Consider the following 9022-nt stretch of genomic DNA (forward strand, 5'->3'; position numbering starts at 1 on the left):
GCGCAGCCCATGTAGGGCTGCCTCTTCTCTTTTCCACTAAGGCCCATCATGGCCCATTTAGCTCCCGGGGGGTTCCGGTAAACTTCCCGGTACTCCGGTAAAATCCCGATTTCACCCGGAACACTTCCGATATCCAAACATAGGCTTCCAATATATCAATCTTTACGTCTCGACCATTTCGAGACTCCTCGTCATGTCCGTGATCACATCTGGGACTCCGAACAACCTTCGATACATCAAAATTCCTAAACTCATAATATAACTGTCATCGTAACCTTAAGCGTGCGGACCCTACGGGTTCGAGAACAATGTAGACATGACCGAGACATGCCTCCGGTCAATAACCAATAGCGGGACCTGGATGCCCATATTGGCTCCTACATATTCTACGAAGATCTTTATCGGTCAGACCGCATAACAACATACGTTGTTCCCTTTGTCATCGGTATGTTACTTGCCCGAGATTCGATCGTCGGTATCCCATACCTAGTTCAATCTCGTTGCCGGCAAGTCTCTTTACTCATTCCGCAATACATCATGTCGCAACTAACTCATTAGTTGCAATGCTTGCAAGGCTTATGTGATGTGCATTACCGAGAGGGCCCAGAGATACCTCTCCGACAATCGGAGTGACAAAACCTAATCTCGAAAGACGCCAACCCAACATGTACCTTTGGAGACACCTGTAGTACTCCTTTATAATCACCCAGTTACGTTGTGACGTTTGGTAGTACCCAAAGTGTTCCTCCGGTAAACGGGAGTTGCATAATCTCATAGTTACAGGAACATGTATAAGTCATGAAGAAAGCAATAGCAACATGTAAACGGGAGTTGCATAATCTCATAGTTACAGGAACATGTATAAGTCATGAAGAAAGCAATAGCAACATACTAAACGATCGGGTGCTAAGCTAATGGAATGGGTCATGTCAATCAGATCATTCTCTTAATGATGTGATCCCGTTAATCAAATAACAACTCATTGTTCATGGTTAGGAAACATAACCATCTTTGATTAACGAGCTAGTCAAGTAGAGGCATACTAGTGACACTTTGTTTGTCTATGTATTCACACATGTATTATGTTTCCGGTTAATACAATTCTAGCATGAATAATAAACCTTTTATCATGATTATAAGGAAATAAATAATGACTTTATTATTGCCTCTAGGGAATATTTCCTTCAGTCTCCCACTTGCACTAGAGTCAATAATCTAGATTACACCGTAATGATTCTAACACCCATGGAGCCTTGGTGCTGATCATGTTTTGCTCGTGGTGGAGGCTTAGTCAACGGGTATGCAATATTCAGATCCGTATGTATCTTGCAAATCTCTATGTCTCCCACCTGGACTAGATCCCGGATGGAATTGAAGCGTCTCTTGATGTGTTTGGTTCTCTTGTGAAATCTGGATTCCTTTGCCAAGGCAATTGCACCAGTATTGTCACAAAAGATTTTCATTGGACCCGATGCACTAGGTATGACACCTCGATCGGATATGAACTCCTTCATCCAGACTCCTTCGTTCGCTGCTTCCGAAGCAGCTATGTACTCCACTTCACATGTAGATCCTGCTATGACGCTTTGTTTAGAACTGCACCAACTGACAGCTCCACCGTTTAATGTAAACACATATCCGGTTTGCGATTTAGAATCGTCCGGATCAGTGTCAAAGCTTGCATCAACATAACCATTTACGACGAGCTCTTTGTCACCTCCATATACGAGAAACATATCCTTAGTCCTTTTCAGGTATTTCAGGATGTTCTTGACCGCTGTCCAGTGATCCACTCCTGGATTACTTTGGTACCTCCCTGCTAGACTTATAGCAAGGCACACATCAGGTCTGGTACACAGCATTGCATACATGATAGATCCTATCGCTGATGCATAGGGAACATCTTTCATATTCTCTCTATCTTCTGCAGTGGTCGGGCATTGAGTCTTACTCAATTTCACACCTTGTAACACAGGCAAGAATCCTTTCTTTGCTTGATCCATTTTGAACTTCTTCAAAATTTTGTCAAGGTATGTTGTTTGTGAAAGTCCAATTAAGCGTTTTGATCTATCTCTATAGATCTTTATGCCTAATATGTAAGCAGCTTCACCGAGGTCTTTCATTGAAAAACTCTTATTCAAGTATCCCTTTATGCTATCCAGAAATTCTATATCATTTCCAATTAGTAATATGTCATCCACATATAATATCAGAAATGCTACAGAGCTCCCACTCACTTTCTTGTAAATACAGGCTTCTCCGAAAGTCTGTATAAAACCAAATGCTTTGATCACACTATCAAAGCGTTTATTCCAACTCCAAGAGGCTTGCACCAGTCCATAAATGGATCGCTGGAGCTTGCACACTTTGTTAGCTCCTTTTGGATCGACAAAACCTTCTGGTTGCATCATATACAACTCTTCTTCCAGAAATCCATTCAGGAATGCAGTTTTGACATCCATTTGCCAAATTTCATAATCATAAAATGTGGCAATTGCTAACATGATTCGTACAGACTTAAGCATCGCTACGGGTGAGAAGGTCTCATCGTAGTCAATCCCTTGAACTTGCCGAAAACCTTTCGCGACAAGTCGAGCTTTGTAGACAGTAATATTACCGTCAGCGTCAGTCTTCTTCTTGAAGATCCATTCATTCTCAATTGCTTGCCGATCATTGGGCAAGTCAACCAAAGTCCATACTTTGTTCTCATACATGGATCCCATCTCAGATTTCATGGCTTCAAGCCACTTTGCGGAATCTGGGCTCACCATCGCTTCTTCATAGTTCGTAGGTTCATCATGATCTAGTAGCATGACTTCCAGAACAGGATTACCGTACCACTCTGGCGCGGATCTCACTCTGGTTTACCTACGAGATTCGGTAGTATCTTGATCTGAAGTTTCATGATCATTATCATTAGCTTCCTCACTAACTGGTGTAGGTGTCACTGGAACAGTTTTCTGTGATGTACTACTTTCCAGTAAGGGAGCAGGTACAGTTACCTCGTCAAGTTCTACTTTCCTCCCACTCACTTCTTTCGAGAGAAACTCCTTCTCTAGAAAGTTTCCGAATTTAGCAACAAAAGTCTTGCCTTCGGATCTGTGATAGAAGGTGTATCCAATAGTTTCCTTTGGATATCCTATGAAGACACATTTCTCCGATTTGGGTTCGAGCTTATCAGGTTGAAGCTTTTTCACATAAGCATCGCAGCCCCAAACTTTCAGAAATGACAACTTTGGTTTCTTGCCAAACCACAGTTCATAAGGCGTCGTCTCAATGGATTTTGATGGTGCCCTATTTAATGTGAATGCGGCCGTCTCTAGAGCGTATCCCCAAAACGATAGCGGTAAATCAGTAAGAGACATCATAGATCGCACCATATCCAGTAAAGTACGATTACGACGTTCGGACACACCATTACGCTGAGGTGTTCCGGGTGGCGTGAGTTGCGAAACTATTCCACAATTTTTCAAATGTACACCAAACTCGTAACTCAAATATTCTCCTCCACGATCAGATCGTAGAAACTTTATTTTCTTGTTACGATGATTTTCAACTTCACTCTGAAATTCCTTGAACTTTTCAAATGTTTCAGACTTATGTTTCATTAAGTAGATATACCCATATCTGCTTAAATCATCTGTGAAGGTGAGAAAATAATGATATCCGCCACGAGCCTCAGTATTCATTGGACCACATACATCTGTATGTATGATCTCCAACAAATCTGTTGCTCTCTCCATAGTTCCGGAGAACGGTGTTTTAGTCATCTTGCCCATGAGGCACGATTCGCAAGTACCAAGTGATTCATAATCAAGTGGTTCCAAAAGTCCATCAGAATGGAGTTTCTTCATGCGCTTTACACCGATATGACCTAAACGGCAGTGCCACAAATAAGTTGCACTCTCATTATCAACTCTGCATCTTTTGGCTTCAACATTATGAATATGTGTGTTACTACTATCGAGATTCAACAAGAATAGACCACTCTTCAAGGGTGCATGACCATAAAAGATATTACTCATATAAATAGAACAACCATTATTCTCTGATTTAAATGAATAACCGTCTCGCATCAAACAAGATCCAGATATAATGTTCATGCTTAACGCTGGCACCAAATAACAATTATTTAGGTCTAATACTAATCCCGAAGGTAGATGTAGAGGTAGCGCGCCGACTGCGATCACATCGACTTTGGAACCGTTTCCCACGTGCATCGTCACCTCGTCCTTAACCAATCTTTGCTTAATCCGTAGTCCCTGTTTCGAGTTGCAAATATTAGCAACAGAACCAGTATCAAATACCCAGGTGCTACTGCGAGCATTAGTAAGGTACACATCAATAACATGTATATCACATATACCTTTGTTCACCTTGCCATCCTTCTTATCCGCCAAATACTTGGGGCAGTTCCGCTTCCAGTGACCAGTCTGCTTGCAATAGAAGCACTCAGTTTCAGGCTTAGGTCCAGGTTTGGGTTTCTTCTCTTGAGTAGCAACTTGCTTACCGTTCTTTTTGAAGTTCCCCTTCTTCTTCCCTTTGCCCTTTTTCTTGAAACTAGTGGTCTTGTTGACCATCAACACTTGATGCTCCTTCTTGATTTCTACCTCCGCAGCTTTCAGCATCGCAAAGAGCTCGGGAATAGTCTTGTTCATCCCTTGCATATTATAGTTCATCATGAAGCTCTTGTAGCTTGGTGGCAGTGATTGAAGAATTCTGTCAATGACGCAATCATCTGGAAGATTAACTCCCAATTGAATCAAGTGATTATTATACCCCAGACATTTTGAGTATATGCTCACTGACAGAACTGTTCTCCTCCATCTTGCAGCTATAGAACTTATTGGAGACTTCATATCTCTCAATCCGGGCATTTGCTTGAAATATTAACTTCAACTCCTGGAACATCCCATATGCTCCATGACGTTCAAAACGTCGTTGCAGTCCTGATTCTAAGCCGTAAAGCATGGCACACTGAACTATCGAGTAGTCATCAGCTTTGCTCTGCTAGACGTTCATAATCTGGTGTTGCTCCAGCAGCAGGCCTGGCACCCAGCGGTGCTTCCAGGACGTAATTCTTCTGTGCAGCAATGAGGATAATCCTCAAGTTACGGACCCAGTCCGTGTAATTGCTACCATCATCTTTCAACTTTGCTTTCTCAAGGAACGCATTAAAATTCAACGGAACAACAGCACGGGCCATCTATCTACAATCAAACATGAATAAGCAAGACACTATCAGGTACTAAGTTCATGATAAATTTAGGTTCAATTAATCATATTACTTAAGGAACTCCCACTTAGATAGACATCCCTCTAATCCTCTAAGTGATTACGTGATCCAAATCAACTAAACCATGTCCGATCATCACGTGAGATGGAGTAGTTTCATTGGTGAACATCGCTATGTTGATCATATCTACTATATGATTCACGCTCGACCTTTCGGTCTCCGTGTTCCGAGGCCATATCTGTATATGCTTGGGTCATCAAGTATAACCTGAGTATTCCGCGTGTGCAAATGTTTTGCACCCGTTGTATTTGAACGTAGAGCCTATCACACCCGATCATCACGTGGTGTCTCAGCACGAAGAACTTTCGCAACGGTGCATACTCAGGGAGAACACTTCTTGATAATTAGTGAGAGATCATCTTATAATTCTACCGTCAATCAAAGCAAGATAAGATGCATAAAAGATAAACATCACATGCAATCAATATAAGTGATATGATATGGCCATCATCATCTTGTGCTTGTGATCTCCATCTTCGAAGCACCGTCGTGATCACCATCGTCACTGGCGCGACACCTTGATCTCCATCGTAGCATCGTTGTCGTCTCGCCAATCTTATGCTTCCACGACTATCACTACCGCTTAGTGATAACGTAAAGCATTACAGCGCGATTGCATTGCATACAATAAAGCGACAACCATATGGCTCCTGCCAGTTGCCGATAACTCGGTTACAAAACATGATCATCTCATACAATAAAATTCAGCATCATGTCTGGACCATATCACATCACAACATGCCCTGCAAAAACAAGTTAGACGTCCTCTACTTTGTTGTTGCAAGTTTTACGTGGCTGCTACGGGCTTAAGCAAGAACCAATCTCACCTATGCATCAAAACCACAACGATAGTTTGTCAAATAGACTCCGTTTTAACCTTCGCAAGGACCGGGCGTAGCCATACTTGGTTCAAGTAAAGTTGGAGAGACAGTCGCCCGCAAGCCACCTATGTGCAAAGCACGTCGGGGGAACCGGTCTCGCGTAAGCGTACGCGTAATATTGGTCCGGGTCGTCTCGTCCAACAATGCCGCCGAACCAAAGTATGACATGCTGGTAGGCAGTATGACTTATATCGCCCACAACTCACTTGTGTTCTACTCATGCATATAACATCAACATAAATAACCTAGGCTCGGATGCCACTGTTGGGATTCGTAGTAATTTCAAAAAAATTCCTACGCACACGCAAGATCATGTGATGCATAGCAACGAGAGGGGAGAGTGTAGTCTACGTACCCTCGCAGACCGACTACGGAAGCGTTGACACAACATAGAGGAAGTAGTCGTACGTCTTCACGATCCAACCGATCAAGCACCGAAACTACGACACCTCCGAGTTCGAGCACACGTTCAGCTCGATGACGATCCCCGGACTCCGATCCAGCAAAGTGTCGGGGAAGAGTTCCGTCAGCACGACGGCGTGGTGACGATCTTGATGCACTACAACAGCAGGGCTTCGCCTAAACTCCGCTACAGTATTATCGAGGAATATGGTGGCTGGGGCACCGCACACGGCTAAGGAATAGATCACGTGGATCAACTTGTGTGTTCTAGGGTGCCTCTGCCTCAGTATATAAAGGACTAGAGGGGGGAGGCTGGCCGGCCAAGGTGTGGCGCGCCAGGAGAGTCCTACTCCCTCTGGGAGTAGGATCCCCCCAATCCTAGTTGGAATAGGATTCGCGGAGGGGGGAAAGAGAGAGAGGGGGCCGGCCACCTCTCCTAGTCCTAATAGGACTAGGGGAAGGGGGAGGCGCGCAGCCCATGTAGGGCTGCCTCTTCTCTTTTCCACTAAGGCTCATCATGGCCCATTTAGCTCCCGGGGGGTTCCGGTAACCTTCCCGGTACTCCGGTAAAATCCCGATTTCACCCGGAACACTTCCGATATCCAAACATAGGCTTCCAATATATCAATCTTTACGTCTCGACCATTTCGAGACTCCTCGTCATGTCTGTGATCACATCCTGGACTCCGAACAACCTTCGTTACATCAAAATGCCTAAACTCATAATATAACTGTCATCGTAACCTTAAGCGTGCGGACCCTACGGGTTCGAGAACAATGTAGACATGACCGAGACATGTCTCCGGTCAATAACCAATAGCGGGACCTGGATGCCCATATTGGATCCTACATATTCTACGAAGATCTTTATCGGTCAGACCGCATAACAACATACGTTGTTCCCTTTGTCATCGGTATGTTACTTGCCCGAGATTCGATCGTCGGTATCCCATACCTAGTTCAATCTCGTTGCCGGCAAGTCTCTTTACTCGTTCCGTAATACATCATCTCGCAACTAACTCATTAGTTGCAATGCTTGCAAGGCTTATGTGATGTCAATTACCGAGAGGGCCCAGAGATACCTCTCCGACAATCGGAGTGACAAAACCTAATCTCGAAATACGTCAACCCAACATGTACCTTTGGAGACACCTGTAGTACTCCTTTATAATCACCCAGTTACGTTGTGACGTTTGGTAGTACCCAAAGTGTTCCTCCGGTAAACGGGAGTTGCATAATCTCATAGTTCCAGGAACATGTATAAGTCATGAAGAAAGCAATAGCAACATACTAAACGATCGGGTGCTAAGCTAATGGAATGGGTCATGTCAATCAGATCACTCTCTTAATGATGTGATCCCGTTAATCAAATAACAACTCATTGTTCATGGTTAGGAAACATAACCATCTTTGATTAACGAGCTAGTCAAGTAGAGGCATACTAGTGACACTTTGTTTGTCTATGTATTCACACATGTATTATGTTTCCGGTTAATACAATTCTAGCATGAATAATAAACCTTTTATCATGATTATAAGGAAATAAATAATAACTTTATTATTGCCTCTAGGGCATATTTCCTTCACGGGGGAGGGTGCGGGGGGTGCTCGTCGGCGGTGGTGGAGCGGGGAAGGGTGCGGGGGGTCGGCGGCGACGGTGGTGGAGCGGGGGAGGGTGCGATGGGGGAATCGAGATGAAGGGGGAATCGAGATCGAGATGGAGGGGGATCGAGATCGAGTGTCCTCATGAATATTCAATATTTTATCATATTGAATATGAAAAAATATCATCAAATTTGAAAAAATATTCATGAATTCAAAAGGTGCCCATGAAATTTAAAAATATTCATGATATCAAAAAGTGCCCATGAAATACAACCGAGAAATGAAGACTACGATTTAAATACAGTCGATCTTAGCTAGCTATCTGTTCATAATCTTCTTGCCTTTCTTTTTTCGCAAATGGAGTTTTTCTGTGGAACGGACGTCCTTTAGGTAGGGTGGTCCTGCTTCTTCTTGTGGTGTATGCTGCTACTTCATCGCCGTCGTCATATTCGATCTTCGGGTCGCCGTACTTGTCGAAGTCTTGCTCATTGGCTACTCCATCCATTCCGATGATCTTCCTTTTGCCTCTCCTCACGACAACACGACTGGGCTTTGACGGGTCGGTAATGAAGAAGCATTGGTCCACTTGGGAAGCCAGTACCCATGGCTCATTTTTCGCGGTGACGTTTGCGCCCGCGGTCTTGGATTTGGCTTCGGGTATAACCATGGTGGTGAAATACCGGTCTTCTTTTAGGACGCTCTTGGCCCATCTGACACAGAACATCGGGACCTTCTCTCCAGCGTAGCTCAACTCCCAGATATCCTCGATCCTTCCGTAGTATCTGTCCTTGTCATTACCGGTGTAGGATTCCATCGTTACCCCGGAGTTCTGATAACC

The sequence above is a fragment of the Triticum urartu genome, chromosome 2A (genome assembly GCF_056163025.1).
Source record: "Triticum urartu cultivar PI428250 chromosome 2A, HENAU_Tu73, whole genome shotgun sequence".
Taxonomy (NCBI): Eukaryota; Viridiplantae; Streptophyta; class Magnoliopsida; order Poales; family Poaceae; genus Triticum; species Triticum urartu.